The sequence below is a fragment of the Pongo abelii genome, chromosome 1 (assembly GCF_028885655.2).
Source record: "Pongo abelii isolate AG06213 chromosome 1, NHGRI_mPonAbe1-v2.0_pri, whole genome shotgun sequence".
Lineage (NCBI taxonomy): Eukaryota > Metazoa > Chordata > Mammalia > Primates > Hominidae > Pongo > Pongo abelii.
Genome location: NC_071985.2, coordinates 208,133,410 through 208,155,553, shown reverse-complemented (window position 1 = coordinate 208,155,553; position 22,144 = coordinate 208,133,410). Strand labels below are relative to the sequence as shown.

General features: G+C 49.1%; 1 long non-coding RNA gene across 3 annotated transcripts in view; it reads right to left on the bottom strand.

The window, feature by feature from the left end:
- Positions 1–15,746, bottom strand: part of LOC129051900 (uncharacterized) — a 32,862-nt gene extending 17,116 nt beyond the window's left edge. For 2 of the 3 annotated variants that reach the window (XR_008516445.1, XR_008516447.1), the window contains exons 1-3: positions 15,478–15,746; positions 8,396–8,518; positions 4,467–4,620 (exon numbers count right to left, since the gene is read on the bottom strand). This is a non-coding gene — a long non-coding RNA (uncharacterized LOC129051900). The remainder of the gene's footprint in view (positions 1–4,466; positions 4,621–8,395; positions 8,519–15,477) is intronic. The other variant, XR_010136553.1, reaches the window with a different exon arrangement.
- Between the last annotated feature and the right edge of the window lie 6,398 nt (positions 15,747–22,144).

The following is a 22,144-nucleotide window of genomic DNA, read 5'->3' as shown; positions in this document are numbered from 1 at the left end:
GGGTAGTTGGTGAGAAAATCTTGAGAGCAAATTTCCTTCATCAATGCCTTGCCTTCTATTTTCTAGAATCTTGTTTGGCCACTTAGTGACCAATACCCTATTGGGTTTCCTATCTGCTATAGATCCTGAACTAACCTCCACTTTTATCATCCTCCCTTATTTTTAGAGGCTTTGTCTGTTTTCATCTTCTGAGAAGCCAACTGCCTCTCTTGGCCATTGTTACAATTGATCTTGGCTCTAGTTTTGGAAAATTCTGCTCTTGGCACCTCACCCTCTGTCCTTATTGCTAGATAGCCTTTCTGAGTCTTGGCCATCAAGTCTATTGCAGACACTCCACACTTAATATCATGAGCAGAATTCCCCAAGGGGAACATGTTGGCTTGCCTTGGCTTTTGCCTTTGCCTTCCCTGAAGGAATGTGTTTGCCTACAGAACTCTCATTGGCACGTTCTTTTCCACCAAGGAAATCTCCAGTTGTTGTCTTTGTTATTTTAGGCCCATCATAAAGCAGCAATTAACTATGAAAATCAAAAGGCTGTAATCGTGATGAACTAATGGGGACAGACTAGGAGAGAGAGAAAACTCAGATCTTCAAGTTTCATTGCTTCTTTTTTTTTTTTTTTTTTGAGATGGAGTCTCACACCATCATAAAGCAGCTCCACATCTCAGTACATAATTTATTACATGCTATAAAGCAGTGTTTGCCATTCTAGATGGTTAAATATTTAGAGGAAGAGTGGGCTGAGTGTGTTTTGACTGGCCAAATAACTTCTCTCTGTTGACATCTCCCAACTTTACATAAGGAGATAGCTGTCTACGTTCATTCTCCCTGTGGCAATCTTTCCAAGAGATCCTATGGAATGAGAATGAACAATTCCTCATGACTCCCAGCCTGCAGGAAGGGCATAATCCTTTTTCCTGCCATCCCTCTCCCCTGCCTGTGCTAATCTGGGCTATGAAGAGCCACCTGGGAGGGCTGAACATTTCTGACAGCTGCCCTCACTGCTGCTTTTGAAATTCACACCACAGCAGAGAACTAAAGAGGTAAACCAGAAGCCTACCCCCAAGCCACTGGCCAGAGTAGCTAGGCCTGTTTAGATTAAAGGGCCTCTGAGCCCCATAAATGCCTGGTTATATATGACTGTCAAAGACACTTACTGCTGAGCTGGCCTCTTCCCAGGCCTCACAGGACTTGCCCAAAGGTATCCCCCTCATCCTTCATCCCAGGTTGGGCATCCCTAGGGCCCAACCAAGCCCTCCAGACAGGGATGGGAGTCAACTCCCAGCTTTGCCTCCACAGGCTCTGTGACTGCCCTTAACCTCTCTAGGGTGCCGTTTCCTCACCTGACAGAGTTGCTATGGAGACTGGGTGACATGATGCAAAAGGGTACCCTGAAAACCATCTACGGCGCTCCCAGGTGGAAGCGCAGACCTGCCGCAAGGAATCATGAGGAGGGCAGGACCTGGCTAAGAATTCCTGCTCATGGGGCTACTCCATCCTTAACAGCCTGACTCCTAAACTCGTGACACTCAAAAACATGGTCTGCAACTACAGCCCAGCAGCACCGGTGTCCTATGTGAGCTTGCATCGGGCTCTTGCCCAGACCCATCTGAATCTGCATTTTACAAGATGTGAATGGGTAATTCAGTTGCATATTATTTTAGAAGCCCCATCCTGAGCTGACTTTCGTAACATGAAGACTCTAAACATTGTCACCCTCTCTCTTCTAGTCCAGAAAAAAGCTGATACACAGGCTTTGAAAATTTAGAATTAAAAATTTGGGCCGGCCGTGGTGGCTCACGCCAGTAATCCCAACACTTTGAGAGGCCAAGGTGGGCAGATCACGAGGTCGGGAGTTCGAGACCAGCCTAGCCAACATGGTGAAACCCTGTCTCCACTAAAAATATAAAAATTAGCTGGGCATGATGGTGGGTGCTTGTAATCCCAGATACTCGGGAGGCTGAGGCAGGAGAATCGCTTGAAACCAGAAGGCAGAGAGGTTGCAGTGAGCCAAGATCATGCCACTGCACTCCAGCCTGGGCAACAAGAGCAAGACTCTGTCTCAAAAAAAAAAAAAAAAAGAATTTAATGATGAGAGGCCATGCAGGAGATGAACTCTAAGCCTTACTCCTTTTTACTTATTTTATTACGTTTCCTCATCATTAGAATGTAAGCTCTATGAGGGCAAAGATTTTTGTTTATTTACTGCTGTAACCCAGAACCTAGAACAATGACTGCCACATAGTAGGTATTCAATAAATACTTATTGAGTGATTAAGGTTTTAGATTAGACATGTAATCTGAAATACCGTGTCTTGATTGAATCAGAGCATCTCTGTAATAGTATTATTAGAATGGCAAGCATAAACAGAATTGTTTCTAGAAGGAGAGGGATAAATTTGAAGTAGCATATTTACTATGACATCTCCCATCTGCCTGTCTCAAACCTTGCTATTTTGTCATATTTTCTCTACAAACTCCTGCTTGATTTAGCCAGGTGCAAAAAGATTTCCTTACCAGCTAGATGTGCTGCGAACAATCACTTCTCTTGGAAGCCTCACAGCAGGGGCCTGCTGGGGGCCTGTCCATGCTTCACCCCTCTGGAGCCTTAGACCAACTTCCACAAGAGCCAGTACTGCTCTTGTGAGTCAGTGTGGGGATTTTTAATGTTGACAGTAATTGAATTATAAAGCATTTCCTCCTGGAAGGTATCTGGGTGATTGAATGTCTCAGGGAATTCCTTTCCATCTGACCAAGGGGGCCACACTTCTTTTCTCTCCTCCCTCCTTGAGCATATTTTAAGTGTTTCTGTTTGTTCCATCTCAACGTTTGCTTTTAGTTTCTGTCTGCCTGAGGTTCAAGTCTCATTTCCCCTCAGGATGGGCTTTCTAGGGTTCTGGGACCACTCTGCTGTGATACCCTGATTTTTCTCCGAAGAATCCCAGACTTAGCTTCACACACGTGTCGGGGCCTTTTAAACCCCGTCCGAAGGAGCCTGGACCAGTTGCTCTGAGAGAGGTCCATTCTGCCCACTTCCCAGCTCTGCAACCTTCGGGTTGAGAGGGAGGTGCAGGTGAGTGTGGGCAGGGACCTCCATGAGCCGCGTTTGGCCTGGCACCAGCATATCCTGGATCCTGTTCTTAGCCGTTCCCTTCCCTGTCCTCCTCTGCATGGAGGACAGGGTTTTGCTCCTGGAGCCCTAGGCCATGTTGGCACATTTCTCCAGTACCAGGCCCATACTTCCTTAGAACAATCATTCTCAAACTTGTTCACCAGAACAGCCTGAAGTCGCCTGCGAAAACACAGATTACTGGGTCCCACCCCAGAGTTTCTCATTCATAAGGTCTGGGGGTGGGCCTGAAAAACTGCATTTCTAACACATTCCCAAGTGAGGCTGGGCCCCACCTTGAGAACCACTGGCTTGAGTGTGAGGGCTGACACAGCCCTGCCCGAAGCCACCTCCCAGCTGCCACCAGAGGGCACATGCAACCTGAGCCAGAGGTCTTGTTTCACCTACAGCTGCCAGCTCCCCGCCTGCCACCTAGCAGAGGTTCTTTCCAAAAGATTTCTTTCTAGTTGTAATTTTTGTTATTATGTATTAGGAAGAAGAAACGCAGATCTAAAAAATAAGGTGGGTTCTCAAAGTCTGTCTCTGACAAATATTAAAGGTCAGATGGATCAGCCTTTTGAAAGTGTTGAATGTCCTGACTTTTAAGAAATGGAACAGGCTGGGTAGGGTGGCTCATGCCTGTAATCCCAGCATTCTGGGAGGCTGAGGTGGACCAATCACTTGAGCTCAGGAGTTCAAGACCAGCCTGGGCAACATGGGGAAACCCATCTCTACTAAAAATACAAAAATTAGCTGGGTGTGGTAGTGTGCCTATAGTCTCAGCTATTTGGGGGACTGAGGTGGGAGGATCATTTGAACCTGGGAGGTCAAGGCTGCAGTGAGCTGAGATCACACCACTGCATTCCAGACTGGGTGACAAAGTGAGACCCTGTCTCAAAAAAGAAAAGAAAAAAGCAATGGAACAAATGGTTCCCACTGGAAGCTTCCAGGGCTTCCATCACACTGAAGTGCGGACTTCCTTTCAGAACATCGTAGAATCTTTGTGTATTCAGAACCCAAAAGGCAGTTAAGATGATAGGTGATTTTCATTTTCTTCTTTATACTTTACTGTATATTCCAAATTATCTAAAATTCATATTACTTTTATAACAAAAAAATGATTTTTAAAACACGTTTTAAATGTGACTAAAAGCCAAAACAACAACTCCAAAATAATAAAAACCAACCCAAAGAGGAACTTGGAGTGAGCAGCGTGGGGTGAGGAGAAAGCCCCCAGCTGGCACTTGTCCCCTCAGTTGGTCCTGCTGAGGTATCTGCCTAGGGGTAGGGGTCTAGTGGGATCACAGTTGGCCGAGTGCTCGAGAAAGTGATTTAGTACCGAGGAATAGATGGTTACCTGTGAGGACTCGGCCTGTCATCTGTGTAAGTCATGTGTTGCTGAAGCTTGTGGCCAACTGTTTGGCTTCAGGCAGCCCCGACCCAAGTACAACACTTCATCCACATTCAGTGCTGATGTTCTCACTGCCCAGGGACTCCCAGAGGCCAAGGGACTAGGAGCAAAGCCAGAAACAGGAAAACGTAGGCACTTTACAGCCTTAGGTTCCTATTTAGTAGCTTCCAGACATACTTTGTTTGATCTGCAGATAATACATTTGAGCTAACATTTAAAAATTGGGAGATTTCACATTATCCAGATTCTTTTTGTTTTCGGTTGAAAAATCTCAAGCTCTGGCATCTCAGGGCTGGCATCCCTCTCCACTCACTGCAGAATTCAGGAGAAGTAGGGCAGTGGGTCTCAACCCTGGCTGCTCATTAGAGTCACCTGGGGAGCTCTTAAAAATGCCCATGGCCAGGGCCCACCCTGAGAGTGCCTGATTTAACTGGGCTGGGGAGGAACCCAGGCTTTGTTTGTTTGTTTGTTTGAATTCCCCAGAGGTCTCTAATGTGCAGTCAGGGTTGAGAAACTGGGAACTAGAGGGGAGTAAGAGGAAGCCTCCATCCTGCTGGGGCCTGGGACCTCAGAGGATGCATGCAGGTGTCTGGGGGCTGGAGCTGGGGCTAGGACTTCAAATGTTTTTAGCTGGCCAAGTGGAGATATGAGCAAAGTTGGTCTCTGCTGTCTTCCCACCTCCCCTGTGGAGACCCTCGTGTCTCTTCTTCCTTCTGGCCCCTGGGCTTCCTTCCAGGCCCTTGTCCTAGATTCCCCTTGTCAACCACATTTATCACACTGTCTGCAAATATAAATTGTTAGCCCTCTCGTTTCCAAAAAGGAATTCTGTTAGCATCACCCCAATTTGTGGTTATTACATGTCAGCTTATGAGGGTTTTTTAAATTATTATTATTGCAAGCCACAGAAGCTGACTGCGGCCAGTATAAGCCCAAAGAGGAACTGAATGAAAAGAGATGGGGCATGCACATATGGGGCTGTCGAGAGGGCTGAAGAAGCCATATGGGAAAGACAGGAGCCAGCCAGCATGGGCAGTTTGGAGGCAGGAGCTGCTCAGCAGGGCCCATGGCTGAGTGAGTCCATGTCCCAGCTTCTCAAGTCAAAGTCTTGGGGGATGGTGGTAGATGTGTGCTATTGCTCCCAATTATCCACTCCATCCCTGCAGCGAGGTGGATCCATCCCGCTCTACTCAGCGTCCAAGTTGGCCATATAACTTGCATTGGTCAATGGAACGTGAGTGGGCATCACACGTGCCAGGTGTGGGCAGCCTGAAATGCACCTGAGTGCTTTACATCAGCCTTTTGCTCCTCTCTGCGGGAGAACAGCATCTCCCAGAGAGGGGCCACAGCTGGGTGAGAGGTGAGCCATGTCAAAGCCCGCCCTCAGATGTGGGAGCAAAAAATATGTGTTACTGGTCTTAAGTCACTGAGATTCGGGGGCTGTTTGTTACCAGAGCAAGAACTGATATAAACAAAGAGTCCAAGCTTGAGTCGTATGTCCTCCCCTTGGCTGAACCTTGGGCTGGAGAACACTAGCTGAGGGAAGGAGATTCAGGGCCCTTTTGCGGTCTGAATGTTTGTGTACCCTTAAAATCCTTATGTTGAAATCCTCACCTGCAAGGCCTTTTGGGGGGTGATTAGGTCATGAGGGTGGCTCTATGAAAGAGGCCCAGGAGAGCTGCCTTGCCCCTTCCACCATGTGAACAGTGAGGAGGCACCCCCACCAGACCCCAGATCTACCGATTCCTTGATCTTGGACTTCCCAGCCCCCAGAACTGTGAGAAATACATTTTAGTTGTTTAAAAGCCACTTGGTTTATGGTATCTGTTGTAGCAGCCTGAACAGACCAAGACAGGCCCCCTTGGCTTCATGGCAGGAGAGAGAGCTGTGGCCCCTTCAAGGCTGCACACAGAAACTGGTAGCTTTTTAAAACGTTTAATTTAACTTTTTTTGAAACAGAGTCTTGCTCTGTCACCCAGGCTGGAGTGCAGTGGTGCGATCTCAGCTCACTGCAATATCTGCCTCCTGGTTTCAAGCGATTCTCATGCCTCAGCTTCCCAAGTAGCTGGAACTACAAGCACCCGCCAGCACACCCAGCTAATTTTTGTATTTTTAGTAGAGACGGAGTATCACCATGTTGGCCAGGCTGGTCTTGAACTCCTGGCCTCAGGTGACCCACCCGCCTCGGCCTCCTGAAGTGCTGGGATTACAGGCGTGAGCCACCACACCTGGCCAGAAACTGGTAGCTTTTACAAAAAAGAAACCAAAGTACCACTGGGCTTGAGGGGCCAAGAACTCCACAAATGTTCACCACACCAACAGTTCCAGTGGCCAAAGCTCAAAGCAAAGAGTTTTAGCCTTTCTGCCACGAAGGCCCTTTTTATTATCTTCATCTTCCAGAAGCTCAATTTCATAAGGATTTTGCCAACAAACGAAACTAACTATATGCATTAATTCATTACTAATATTGTATTAGTCCAGGGTGTAATTGCTCATAGAACTTCTGATTGACCAACATGGCCAGTGGAGCTGCAAAGAGAGTCAATCTTTCAAGTCACCTGTGCAGCCTTATCATGCTCTTTGAAATACCAAAAATAGCCCTAGGAGTATACACTACCACCTTCCCAGGCATCTGGGCCCCCAGGTGGGAAGCGACAACTTAATATGTTTCCTCTCCTGAGAGTGCATCATTCTAGCAGTCCACTAGAAGCCAAAAAATGTCCTCAAGAGCCAAAGGAATTGGCCCAGCGGGGCGCTTCAGGCATAGTGGCAGGCCTTGCCGCAAATCCTGTGGTTAAGGCTGCTCTGCAGACTGACTGGCCCTGACTTCCAGTAAACTGAGTTCCTTGTGAGAGCAGAGGAGGGGGTGTGATGTGACCCCCCCACCAGGATGCTTTGTCAGGTGGACAGAGCTTGGGCCAAATGCCTCCCTTTCCTCATCTGCCAAGTGGAGATGATGACATCCCAAAGGTCACAGGCTTTACTGTAAGAACTCAGTGAATTGGTACCTGCCAGGCACTGGGCTGGTTAGTACTTCACCTACCACTTCATTCATCCTCCCTGAGTCTTTTAGGAGGAACAGACAAGGAGTGGGCTGGGGAGCTTCTTGCAAGGATGAAATGAGCAAATGCATGCAAATCTCTATGTGCATAAAATGGTGTTTTGTGCATGTGTCTGTGTGCATTCACCCCTCCTCCAGCTGACTTCACCCCTCATCCCAGGTGGCAGGGCGTACTCTGTTTCTTTCCTGATGACTCCACATTCATCATCTCCAGCTTTGATCTCTCATCTCCTGATGTTTCCACTCACAGCTCATGGGCGTCTCAGGTGCAGTGTGTTTTTTGTTTGTTTGTTTGTTTGTTTGTTTGTTTTTGAGACGGAGTCTCACTCTGTCGCCCAGGCTGGAGTGCAGTGGCGCAAGCTTAGCTCACTGCAAGCTCCACCTCCTGGGTTCACACCATTCTCCTGCCTCAGCCTCCGGAGTAGCTGGGACTACAGGTGCCCGCCACCACGCCCAGCTAATTCTTTGTATTTTTTAGTAGAGACAGGGTTTCACCGTGTTAGCCAGGATGGTCTCAATCTCCTGACCTCGTGATCCATCCGCCTCGGCCTCCCAAAGTGCTGGGATTACAGGTGTGAGCCACCGCACCCGGCCAGGTGCGAGCCACCGCACCCGGCCAGGTGCAATATGTTTAAACCCATTCCTCATTTCCCCTCATCCTCCTCATCTCATTTCATGTCAGCTCCATCCTTCCAGTTGCTCAGACTGTCCTTGAGTTCTCTTTGACTCTTCTCTTTCTCTCACACCCCACATCTGACCTGTCAGCATATGGTCAGCTCCACCTACAAAATGTTTCCAGAACTTGCCCGGTTCTCACCTCCTCCATGGCTTCCGTCCTGGTCTTGTGCACCATCCTCTTGCCTGGACTTCCGCAGGAGCCTCCTCACTGTCCCGCTTCAGCCCTGGCCCCACACAGCTTCAACAAAGCCGCCAGAGGAAGCTGTTGGAATACAAGTCAGATTGTGTCACTCCTGCGCTCAAAGGCCTCCAGTGGTTCCACATCCAAAGGACAGGGTCCTGAGAATGTCCCAGCAGCCTGAACGCAGTCCATTCTCCACCTGCCTCTCCAACCTCCTTCCTCCCACTCTCCCTCGTGCCTCTTGCTGATTCCGTCAGGCACGCTCCTGCCCCAGGGTCTTTGCACTTGCTGCCTCCCCACTTCGGATAAACATTTTATTTTAGAATAATTGTAGATTTACAGAGAATTTGAGAAGATAGTACAAAGAGTTCTTATAAATGCCACACCCAGTTTCTCCTATTCCTAACATCTTACATTAAAGGTACATTTGGTACAATTCATGAACCAATATTGATATATTGTTGGGAACTAGAGTCCATACTTAATTCGGATTTCCTTAGTTTGTACCTAATAGCCTTCTGCTCCAGGATCCCATCCAGGATGTCACATTCCATTTAGTTGTCATGTTTCCTTAGGTTCCCTTTAGCTGTGACAGTTCTGTTCCCTCTTTTTAGAATGCCTCACTCATTGATTCACCCCTTATGATCGGCACTCAAATGTTACCATCTCAGCTAATCAGACAGTCTCTATCCCTCTTCTCTGCTTTAGTCTTCTCAGTATTTGGCACTATCATATTTTTATTCTATTTCATTTATATTATTTGTTATCACCATCTTTCGTATTTTTAATTTGTACTTTCTTCATTTTTTTTTTCCTCAGGCTGGAGTGCAGTGGCACAATCTTGGCCCACTGCAACCTCCGCCTCCTGGGTTCAAGCAATTCTCCTGCCTCAGCCTCCCAAGTAATTGGGATTACAGGTGCGTGCCACCACGCCTGGCTAATTTTTTCTTCTTTTTTTTTTTTTTTTTTTTTTTTTTTAGTAGAGATGGGGTTTCGCCATGTTGGCCAGGCTGATCTGGAACCCCTGACCTCAGGTGATCTGCCTGCCTCGGCCTCCCAAAGTGCTGGGATTACAGGCGTGAGCCATCACTCCCTGCCTATTTTTACTTTGTTACTTTGTGGTTTGTCTCCCCTGACAGAAATGTCAGCTTCATGAGGGCAGGGGCTTTTATCTCTTTTCACGGCTGTATCCCTGGCACTTGGAATCATGCCTGGCACATAGTAGGTGCTCAATAAATGTTTGCTGAATGAGGGAAGGAGCACTAGAATCTGACTGGCAGCCTCCAGATCCTCTTTCCATCCGTAGTCTGCACTCCTGCCTCTCTTCCTCCTCAGAGCCTGCCCAGTCCTGAAGACACCCATAAGAGAAAAGCTTTCAAAGCTCCTCCCTCATGCCAGACCCCACGTGCCCTTCTCATTACTCTCACAGCAATCCTGGGGGGTTGGAAGAGTTACCTTGACCTCACAGGTGAGGAAACTGAGGAACTTTAGTTTCCTCAGCTGTGAAATAGCAATTCATTTATTCATTCAACCAACTGCTGATCATCACCCATGTGCCAGCCCTTGTGGTTAAGACCTAGAACAGTAGCAGATGAATGAGTCATGGTCTCTGCTTGGAGGGACTAACCTTCTGGTGTGGCGAACAGTCATGTTAAAACCCAGGCCTGGCACTGATTGGTTCAGGGGTGGGCGCTTGACTTAATGAGGGCCAATGGGATGCAAAGAGGCATTCCCTGGCCTTCTGCCAGGGTGGTTTCCCTCTTCTCCCAACAAACATATCTGGACCACGTGGCACGAGGATATGAAGTTTAAGACGGTGGCAGCAGTTTTTGAGACCTTGCAAAGAGAGCTGCTGAAAGCTGCTGGGGGCGCAGCCTCTCAGGTTGTACACGAGGTGCTGAGGTTTTTTGTTTTTAATTTATGTATTTATATTTATTTATTGAGACAGAGTCTTCCTCTGTCGCCCAGGCTGGAATGCAATGGTGCCATCTCGGCTCACTGCAACCTCCGCCTCCAGGGTTCAAGCGATTCTCCTGCCTCAGCCTCCTGAGTAGGATTACAAGCTCCCACCACCACGCCTGGCTAATTTTTGTATTTTTAGTAGAGATGTGGTTTCACCATGACGGCCAGGCTGGTCTCAAACTCCTGACCTCAAATGATCCACCCGCCTCAGCCTCCCAAAGTGCTGAGATTACAGTGTTTTTGATTTTTTTTTTTTTTTTTTTAAAGACAGAGTCTCAATCTGTTGCCCAGGCTGGAGTGCAGTGGCGCGATCTCGGCTCACTGCAACCTCTGCCGCCTGGGTTCAAGCAATTCTCCTGCCTCAGCCTCCCGAGTAGCTGGGATTACAGGCACCTGCCAGCGCACCCGGCTAATTTTTGTATTTTTAGTAGAGACAGGGTTTCACCATCTTGGCCAGGCTGGTCTTGAACTCCTGACCTCATGATCCACCTGCCTCGGCCTCCCAAAGTGCTGGGATTACAGTCGTGAGCCACCGCGCCTGGCCTGTTTTTTAATTTTTTTAGGGTCAGAGTCTCGCTCTGTCACCTTTCAGGCTGGAGGGTGGTGGCATGATCATAGCTCACTATAGTCTTCAACTCCAGGGCTCAAGCCATCCACTCATCTCAGCTTCCTGAGTAGTTAGGACTACAGGCATGGACCACCACGCCTGGCTAATTTTTAACTTTTTTGTTTTTGGAGAGCCAGAGTTTCGCTGTTATCCAGGCTGGTCTCATAACTCCTGAGCTCAAGTGATCCCCTTGCCTTGGCCTCCCAAAGCACTACTAGGCGTGAGCTACCAGGCCTGGCCCAAGGCACTGAGGTTTGGACTCAGGCCGCCTCCTGCCTCAGCCAGAGTGATGAGCACTAATCCCTTCTGTGTGCTCACCCACCACAGGCCTAGCAGGGACATCTAACTGCAGTAAACTTGTCCTGAATAAATGAACAGCAGGATGAGTGATGCCTGCCCTCAACTTCCTCTCCCAAATGAGCTACTGAACTGGACTTGTGTCCCCTTCAGTTGCTCCCTCCCCCATCTCAAATGTCTCTCAGCCTCAGTTCCCTCATCTGCATAATGTGCATAATAATGGTATCCTAGAATTGTTGTGGGAACTAGAATTAATATATGTCTGGGACATAGTAGGTACATAGCAAATGCCAATTATTATTATTATTATTATTATTGGTATTATTTCCCTCCAGGAACTTTAGTTTCCTCAGCTGTGAAATAGCAATTCATTTATTCATTCAACCAACTGCTGATCATCACCCATGTGCCAGCCATTGTGGTTAAGACCTAGAACAGTAGCAGATGAATGAGTCATGGTCTCTGCTTGGAGGGACTAACCTTCTCGTGTGGCAGACAGTCTTGTTAAAACCCAGGCCTGGCACGGTGGCTCATGCCTATATTCCCAGCACTTTGGGAGGCCGAGGCAGGCAGATCTCTTGAGATCAGGAGTTCGAGACCAGCCTGGCCAAGATGGTGAAACCCTGTCTCTACTAAAAATACAAAAATTAGCCGGGCATGGTGGTGTGCGCCAGTAGTCTTAGCTACTTGGGAGGCTGAGGCACGAGAATCGCTTGAACACAGAGGTGGAGATTGCAATGAGCCGAGAGCCGAGATAACCCACTGCACTCCAGCCTGGGCGACAGAGCAAGATTCCGTCTCAAAAAAAAAAACAAAAAACAAAAAACAGAATTACAACCCAGTGGGAGGAGAGCAACGATATATGTAAAGTCTATGTAGAAGTTAGGCAGCCTAGGGGTGGTGGGCAGCTATCTCCAGAATTGGGCTAATTGAGGGGAAGGATGAGAGCTGACTGTGTCCCTTGCTCTTTCTGGCTTCTCAAGTTGGCATGAAAACTTTTGGGGTGGGCTTCACTGGCTGTTGACTAGGACCATACAGACAGATCACCAGAAAGCCCAGGCTTAGGGTAGGTAGATGAAAGTTAAGGGTCAGGGAAGAATGAACCAAACTATATCTCAGGCATTTTCCCCTAAAATGTTACCTTACTTTTTAAAAATGAAGTAAAATAATATATAAATCTAATTCTTTAAAGACTTTTATCCTTTTGAAAAATGAGTGCAATTTATTTTAATAGAGGTGAATCTGTGATATGAGTAGCCACATTACACCGCCACCTGGTGGCAGCATACTAAAGTCACAGGTTTGTTTTCCTTTGAGACTAAGGGTACACTGCAAACTCAGTTGTTGTTGGACGTGAGCAAAGATACCAAAGCCATTTTCCCGTTTCCCCTTCTCCCCAACCCTCTACTAAAACCCACTTCCATGGTTGAAGCTCCCAAGCTTCCAGCCTTTTTGACTCAGCCACACCTGCTCCAGTTTCCAGCAGAGAAGCCAGCCTAGTTTTCCTCCCCATCTCCTGCCTCAGGCCCATCCTGCCCTCCAGCTCTACATCAGAGCTAAACTCCCCAAGCCCTCAGCCCAGGCCCCAAGGGGAATGTGGATCAGGGAGAGAACCCTGCCGAGGGTAAAGGTTAAGAGTGCAGATGCTACATGCACTGATGTGGGTTTGAATCTCCAGCTGACCACTTATTGGCTGTGGTCTCTCTACCTCCCTAAGGCCTCTCTGGGCTTCACTTGCCCCATCTGGAAAAAGTGGGATGCAGTCTGGATTTATTTTTCTTTTTTTTTTTTTGAGATGGAATTTCGCCCTTGTCACCCAGGCTAGAGTACAATCTTGGCTCACTGCAACCTCCACCTCCCAGGTTCAAGCGATTCTCCTGCCTCAGCCTCCCGAGTAGCTGGAACTACAGTCATGTGCCACCACGCCCGGCTAATTTTTGTGTTTTTAGTAGAGACGGGGTTTCACCACGTTGGCCAGGCTGGTCTCGAACTCCTGACCTCAGGTGTTCCACCTGCCTCGGCCTCCCAAAGTGCTGGGATTAGAGTGTGAGCTACCACCCCCGGCCTGGAATTTTTTTTTTTTTTTTTTTTTTTTGAGACATTTTCACTCTGTCACCCAGCCTCTTTCTCCTCTGCTCAAGCAATCCTGCCTCAGCCTCCCAAGTAGCTGAGACTACAGGCACATACCACCATGCCTGGCTAATTTGTTTTTTGTTTTAGAGATGGGGTCTCACTATGTTGCCCAGGCAGCTCTCGAACTCCTGGGCTCAAGAGATCCTCCTGCCTCAGCCTCCCAAAATGCTGGGATTACAGGCATGAGCCACTGCGCCCAGCCCTAACAGAGATTTCGTATTCTTTCTGCTACACGTCCTTCTACTCTTCTTTCTACAAGAGCTGGAGTGGGTGGACACCAAGAAATGCTGGGGAGGAGAGGAATGGAGAAGATCATGAGAAGCAGAATGCCCCTTCACTGCTCTTCCACCCTTTGCCAGAAATGTCTAAGGCCTGTCCTGTAGGACCTCCCTCTCAGGCTCCTCTCCCCATCCCAACCTCTCCAGTTCCCTCCGCCAAAGTTCCTCCGAGCCTGGTCCCCAACACCCTGGGTCATCTGAGAACCCACTTCACGTTGAATGGGCCATGACTGCCTCCCACCCACCCTGACCTCCCCACTCCACCCCCAGCTTGGGACATTTCCACTGTGTTCCAGGCATTCTGGAAGGGGAGAAGTTTTGGAGTTGGGCTTCCTCAAACTTGGCAATCACTGGAGCTCTGTCCTAAAGCTTAGGAAATCAGCTTTCCACCCAATGGTGATGCTGTCTGGATCTTGTGTGGCCTTGGTCAAGTCACACACTCTCCCTTGAGCCCTGAATTCCCCATCCCGATATAGACCAGCTCTGACAGCATGGCTGCTGGGCCTGCTGAAGGGGCGGGCAGGGTGGGCGGGTCCTCTTCCCCACCCACTTTCTCCTTGGAGATCCCCAGGATCCTGCTCAGAGGAGGAGGCAGTGCTCCCCCTGGGGAAGTGGATCCCGGGGGACTCCGGAATCCTCCCCCACACTCTGCGGGCAGCCAGCACTAAGTGCTGTATTAATTATTACCAGCCTCCCCTGGGAAGCAAATTCAAAGTGAGGTCACCATGGTAACCCAGACACTGCAATGTGACCAAATTTTTAAAGCGCTCAACATGTTCCAGGCAAATTACCTATCGATGGAAGAGAAAAGAATGAGGCTTCAATCCCACAGTTCGGTGGCCTTAGGAAGAAAAGCCCAGAAGCTCCCATGGGGCCTGGAACCTTTCTACAAAGGAGTGAGGCGGGGACAGGGATGGGAGATCAGAGCCCCCACCTCGAGAGAGCAGAGTAGAGATGGAAATGACATCCAGGGTCCTGAATGATCTCTTATGGATAGGCATGAGGCCTGGCCAGAGAGCCAGAGGGCCTGGGTCCTAGGACCAGCTCTGCCACCATTAGCTCTGCAGCCCCAAGCCAGTCCCTTGCCTTCTCTGAGCCTCCAATAAAGCCTCACCCAGAAGTATTTCTTAAAGGACCAGAGAGATGAACCATAGTGAGTTATTAACCTCATATATGAGGGTACGGGGGTGGTAAGAGGAAGGGTGAGGGGTTTTTGCGAATCAGGCTTCTAAGGCAGAGACCTAGATTCAAATCCCACTTCTGCCATCCAGCAGCTGTTTGACCTTGGGTCAGAGACTTCACCCCTCTGAGTTGGCTTCCTTACCTGTAAGAAGGGGGCCAATCACAGTCCCACCGCCTCCGGGTGGTTATGAAGTTTAAATCAGATAATCCATGAAAAGCACTCGGCACAGCACCCTGGACAGAGTAGGGTCCCCTGTCATCATCTCTGCTGCCAATTAATAAGTGTCCCACGTGCCAGGCTCTAAGCTGAGCATGATGAACATGATCCATCACCAAATCCTCGCCACATCCTTCCCATGAGGCGGGTGCCATTGTTACTCCACTTTACAGATGTGGAAATGGAAAGTAAAGCTAGCAGGGCGAGGCAACTCACCAAAACACACAGATACCCATGGTGGGGGCCTGGATTCTGACCCAGGACCACCTTCCTCCAGAACTCAGGCCCCTAACCATTCACCTGAGTGAAATGAGATGTGTGTTGAGTGTGCAACACAAATGCGTGGCACACTGTTGGTACTCACTAATAGTGGCCACCCACTGGCACATTCAGGGTTCACGTCATAGCCACCGTTTTGCCCCGATCCCTGTCTTCTGGCACTTGGGAACCTGGATCTGGTGGATTCAGCACTTGCATGGCTCAGGCAGTAATGAGGGAATTAAAGGCAGAGACCCCCCTCCTGCCTTCTTCCTGAGCAAGGGCCCCCTCTTCAGGCCACGGCCCAAAGGTGCATCACACTAGCCTTGTCGCCTCCTCTCACTGACCCTGGGGCACTGGCTACCCTCACACTGCGGAGACACAGATACCCAGCAGTTGTCTATGACCTCATCCCACCGAAGCTACTCTCTGGCCTTGCATAGCCCCCGCCCACCCTTTCCTCCTGGGTCAGCCCCACCCCTTCCACCCTACCCTAACCCCCCGGCCAGCCCAGGCAGGACTGGCTTTCCTGGGACAGAATGAGGTCAGGCCTTCTGAGTGATAGATGGTTTTAATAACCAGCCATTCTTACTACCAGCCCATTTGCTCTTCACTGTCCCAGGCCCCATGTAGGGGCTAGAGTCAGCCCAACCAGTCAGGGAGAGCATCAGAGGGGCAGGGACCACCTGCCCAGCCAGCTCAGGGTCCTCCAGGGACCCAGAACCACTCAAAGCTGAGCCTATGGGAAATAGCCAGCCCAGTGCTAGCCCTTCTGCTTGACAGTGGGATGACCTCAGCAAATCACTGCTCTTCTCTGAGCCTCAGTTTCTCCATATGTAAAGTGGAGTACATGAGTCCCGCTGCCTGCGGGGTCACTACAGGGAGCGAGCATGTGTGGCCTCATTGTGTAAATTTTAGTAGCATTAAGAGGCAATTCTGGTTATTGATCATCTTGGCTGCTGCTGGGTTGGGGTCCTCCAAAAGCTGACCCTGAGACAAGGATGAGCGAGCAGGTAGTTCCCTTGGGCAGTGACCCCAAGAAGCAAGGTGGGAAGTGGGGAAGTGAGGCAGGACTAGTTCAGGCTGTGCTGGCGAACTGGCTATGGCTGGGGACGCTGGGGCTCAATCCTGCTGGAGTCCACGGGGAACTGGACAGGATGTGCCTCGGATTGTCCTAATCAAGGGCTGAGAAAGCTGGGGCATTTATCCACCAATTCCCACCCACCTCTGGTTGAGGACTGCTCTGAAAGACAGCAGCTCCCCTGCCCTTCCGACACCCTCTGTAAGGAGGCTGGGCCTGCCCCATGGCCAGAGAAGGTCCCCAGAGAGTCCCAGGGACTTGGAGTAGGAGGGTGCCACGTGCACAGGAACAATGCTGAAGTGATTAAGGCAGCAATCCCCATACGTGATCCTATTTATCCTCACATCAACCTTATGAGGGAGGTACTATTAGATCCACTTTGCAGATGAGGAACCTGAGGCGGAAAGAAGTGACATACACTTGCCCGAGGCCACATGGCTCAGAAAGAGCAGGATTAGACACGGCTCCTGGATCTTTGCTGTTTTCACTGCCTCCCACATAGGCAGGATCTCTCCTCGTGTGTGTCGCAGTCAGCAGTCTGCTGATAAATGGTTAACGAAGGGAGGAAAAAAGCCCTGACTCGGGTGTTTGCTAATCGCCGTGGTGTAAATACTCCCACCACAGCCAATTTTAAGCTACCAAAGCAATGTCACTGAACACAGAGCTGGGCAAAGATGCTAACAGTTGGCTCTCATGAGCCAGTATGAGCTGGCTGTAGCACCCCACTAGTTGGAACATATTTGATCTCAACTCCTACCCAGCATAGCCCTCTGTGCCAATCAGGCTGAATTTCTCTCTAGGGTGCAAACACATCACACCTGTTCCTACTCCCACCCCTTTGCTCCTGCTATTTCTTCCCTCTGGAATACGCTTTTCCTTCTCTCCATGTATCCAAATCTTACTCGCCTTTTTAGAGGCTGCTATGGTCCCACTTCTTCCAGACTGTATTAGTCAGAATGAGTACCACTAGCTGCTATAATGAACAGCCCCATAATCTCAGTGACTCAACATAATCTAAGTTTATTGTTCACTCATCCTGCAGTCCACTGCAAGTAGCAGGGGTGTTCTGCTCCTTGCAGCCACAGGAACCCCAATTCCTTCCCTTTGTAAATGCTACCATCATCAACACTTCACTTCCAAGCTGACCACAGAAGAGGAAGAGAGCATGGAGGATCCCACAGGAGTTTCATGGCCGTGTCTGGAACTGATGCTCATCAGTTACCTACTTTATTGGTCATCAGTTACCTACTTTATGGGCCTCTCCTAACTGCAAAGGGGCCAGGAAGTGTGGTTTAGCTGGAAATGTGATATTCTTGCAAGGGAGAGATGAAGCCATGAAAATAAACCAAAGCCAGCTTCAGTTTCTACTTCCCCAATGTCCACGGTCCAACCTGACATCTTTATCTTCTGGATTCTTTCAGAGACGATTTTCTTTGGTGTTTGACTCAGATTGCCTGGAATGGTTACTGGGTTGGTCTCTTCTGCCTCCATAAACTCACAGAGGCTTAGCTGTTGAAGGGCCCCTAGAGGCAAGGTTCCTAATGCTTGCTTCAGGTGTGAATCTACCTGTGGATTCAAGGTTCCCAGGCCTGATTTTCAGGTCTGGGAAAGAGTCCAGTAATCATTATTATCCTTGTTGTTGTTTTTAGAGACAGTGTCTTGCTCTGTTGTCCAGGCTGGAGTGCAGTGGCATGAACATAACTTACTGCAACCTTGAACTCCTAGGCGCAAGTGATCCTCCTGCCTCAGTGTCCCAAATTGCTGGGATTACAGGCATGAGCCACCATGCTCAGCCAGGAATCATTATTATTATTATTATTATTATTATTATTATATTTTTTGAGACAGAGTCTCGCTCTGCCACCCAGGCTGGAGGGCAGTGGCATGATCTCAGCTCACTGCAGCCTCCACCTCCCGGGTTCAAGCAATTCTCCTGCTTCAGTCTCCAGAGTAGCTGGGATTATAGGTGCACACTACCAGGTCCGGCTAATTTTTGTATTTTTAGTAGAGAGAGGTTTTCACCATGTTGGCCAGGCTGGTCTTGAGTTTCTGACCTCAAGTGATCCACCCGCCTCTGCCTCCCAAAGTGCTGGGATTATAGACGTGAGCCACTGCGCCTGGCCCAGAAATCATTATTTTTAACCAGCTCGTTAGGGAGTTCAGAATCTGCACAGCCAACACTGGGAACCACTGATCTCGTCCAAATGTCCCATTCCGTGGATGTGGGTACTGGGACCTTGAGGGTAGGGGAAGGAATTTGCCGTAAGCCATGGAGTAAATTAAAGCTGGATCTGAAACTTAAAGCCAGGACTCCCGACTTTTAATCCTGGGTTCTGTCTACCAAAGCATGATGTGTGTCACGCTAAAGGATCTGACTGCTGACTCCAGCACAAGACACAGAGGTCAGTTGCAGGTTATCAAGATGACCTCAGAGGCCAAATATGGTGAATTGAGTGTGAGTTCAGAGGCAGGCCCACCTGGGTTCAAACCCTGCCTCTTCCACCTACTTGCTGTGGGAGCTTGGGAAAATCTCTTAACCTCTCTTGAGCTTTAGTTTCTTCATCTGAAAAATGGGAATGATGACAGTGCCTATCTTTTAGGATGGTTAGGAAGACAAAATATACGAGAAGCGCTCAACATGGTATCTAGTAAGTTCTCCATAAGTACTCATTGTTGGCTCTGATTATCTGCCGATTGAATGGATATTCTCAAAGATGAGGCTGATCCAGGAGAGAGCCTCGCCTGGGTAAAGTTTCAGCCACTATGCAGACAGATTTTTCTCATGAAAATCAGCTCCCAAAATGTACATGCCGATCACTTGGAAACTCGAGCCGCACAGCTTGATCTCGGTTTTTATCCAATTTGGCACATAACTAATTGTTTTAAAAATACACCCAAGCTGTGTCTGTGCATATGCAAGCCTGGACTGGCTCCTGTGCATGGCGGCTGTGTGGGACCCCGCCCGCCGAGGGCCAGGCTGGTTAGAATGGGGACCAGGCTCTGCTGCGGTAACCAAGAGCCCCCACATCTTGGTGGCCTAGAACAACACTGAGACATGCTACAACATGGATGAACCTTGAAAACATGCCAAGTAGAAAGCCAGTCACAACAGGCCACGTAGAATAGAATTCTATTCATATGAAATGTCCAGAATAGGTAACTCCATAGAGACCGAAAGTGCATTAGTGGTTGCCAGAGGCTGGAGGGAGGAGGGAATGGGAGTGACCGCTGCAAAATACAGGGTTTCCTTTTGGGGTGATGGAACTGTCCTGGCATTAGCTAGTAGGGATGGTTGCACCACACTGTGGATGTTGGAATTAGCTAGAGGGGATGGTTGCACCACACTGTGGATGTATGAAAAGCCACTGAATGGTACACTTTAAAATAGTAACATTATGTCATGTAAATTATATCTCAATAATATTAAAACCACAGAAAATAAATAATAAATAAATGATGGGAAATATTCCCTTCCCCGCTACAGAGTTGTTCGCCCCCACCCAAGCACTGCCAGCCGCCCACTAGAGTTTTTGTGTTGTCACTTCTTGTGGACTGGTCTGTCTCCCCGGCCCTGGAACGCTTCGAGGGCAGGGCGAAGCCGGGCTACCTCTGCTTCTCTCTGCAGCCCCAGGCCCTGGCGGGCAGGCAGCGTCAGGTGTCCAACCTGTGCTCTTGCTGTCACTCCCAAAGCTGTTCCCGTGCCCTCCGTGTGCAGCTTGGGCTTGGAGTCTACAGGGAACTGGTCTCACATCCGTTCCATGACGGGGGCGTCCTCCCCTCTCGGGTCTCCCCAGGCCCATCTACTGCTGCCCCCAAGACCCCATGAGATGCCTGGCGGGGAAGCCCTTGGCCACCAAGCATCCACCCCCTTCCATTCAGTGATGAGGAAAGCCAGGGCCAGAAAGAGAGATGCCCAGTGTCACACAGCAAGAGTAGACCAAGAGCCCAGCCACCCAGTGCCCTCCTTGCTGGTGGCATGCCAGAGGACAGGCCCGCAGGGCTGGGCAAGCACCAGGAGACCCTTGCACCAGGCAGGTGGCCCGCCTGGTATATGAGGATGTGGAAGGACAGAGGGCTGGTTGGATCGGGAGGCTGAAGTCAGGAGGGGAAGGTCCCAGCGCCGTCCTTATTACACGCCATGTTTTGATCATGGAGACAGCCGTTACCACAAAACCACAGCCATGCCAAACTCATGGGCTTCCCTTTGCAAACACCCCTCCTCCCGCTCCAGGCTCACAGAACTAGGGTTCCCGTGTCAGGGATGGGGCTGGACCCTGAGATGAACCAGCCCTCTGGGAGCCATTGCGGCAGCCAGGACCGCAGCTCCCTGAGGCCCAACCTTTCCCCTCTTCCAAGGGCTCTGTGTTTGTGCATTTATTGGGCACCCATTGTGTGCCAGCTCCTATACCACAGGCTGAGGTTAAGGGGACAGCAAAACTGGCACAGGCCTTTTCTTCATGGAGCGCACAGTGGAGGGGGAGACAGGCATCCAACAATCCCACAATCAAGCTTTCCATCGCCACCGCCCAGACTGGTCATTGTGGACACACAGGGAGCCACATGTGGCATCCCTGCCCTGGCCTGGGGGTGCAGAGAAGTTTCTCTGACGAAGTGGAGCCTGAAGCGGGGGTTGGGGGGTAGCAGGGGGAGGGCAGCCCCTCCCTCTGCTCTCCCAGCCTGCTGCCTCCCTCCGTGGAGTAGCTCCTGGGCATGGACCAGATGAGGAGTCCGTGGGTTTTGTCTATAGTATGTGCATGTGTGTGGTGTGTTGTGTGTGGTGTGTTGTATGTGTGTGTGGTGTGTTGTATGTGTGTGTGTTGTGTTGAGAATATGCATTTGTGTGTATGTATGTGTTGTGCCTGTGCGGTGTGTCTGTATATATGTGTTGTGTGTGTTGTATGTTGTGTTTAGTGTGTGCATGTGTTGTGTGTTTGTGTGTTTTGTGTATGTTTATGTTGTGTGTATGTGTTGTGCGTGTATTGTACGTTGTGTGTATAGTGCCTGTGTGTGTGGTGTGTATGTGTTGTGTGTATGTATTGCATGCATGTTTGTATTGTGTGTATGAGGGTTGTGTGCTGTGTGTTGTGTATATATTGTATGTGTTATGTGTATGTATGTCATATAAGTGTGTTCTGTATATGTGTTGTGTGTGGTCTATTATGTGTGTGGTATGTGTTGTGTATGTGTGTTGTGTTGTATGTGTGTGTTGTGCATATATGTTGTTTCTGTGTATGTATGTTATGTGTATGTGTATGTTGTGTTGTGTTGTATGTATGGGTTGTGCCTATGTGTTGTGTTGTGTGCTGCATGCATGTTTGTGTTGTGTGTGTATTTAGGTTGTGTGCTATTTATGTGTCTATATTGTATGTGTTGTATGTGTGTTGTATGTATGTGTAGTGTATGTGTGGTGTGTGTGGTGTGTGTGTGTGATGTGTATATGTGGTGTGTGTATGTCTGTGTTATGTGTATGTATGAGTGTATGTGTGGTGTGTGTATGTGTGGTGTGTATATGTGTTGTGTGTGTGTTGTGTGTGTTGTATGTGAGTTGTGTATATGCGGTGTGAGTTGTGTTGTGTCGTGTATGTATGCGTTGTGTATAGGTGTTGTATGTGTGTTGTGTTGTATGTGTTGTGATGTGTATATGTGGCATGTGAATGTGTGTGTTGTATGTGTGTGGTGTGTTGTATGTATA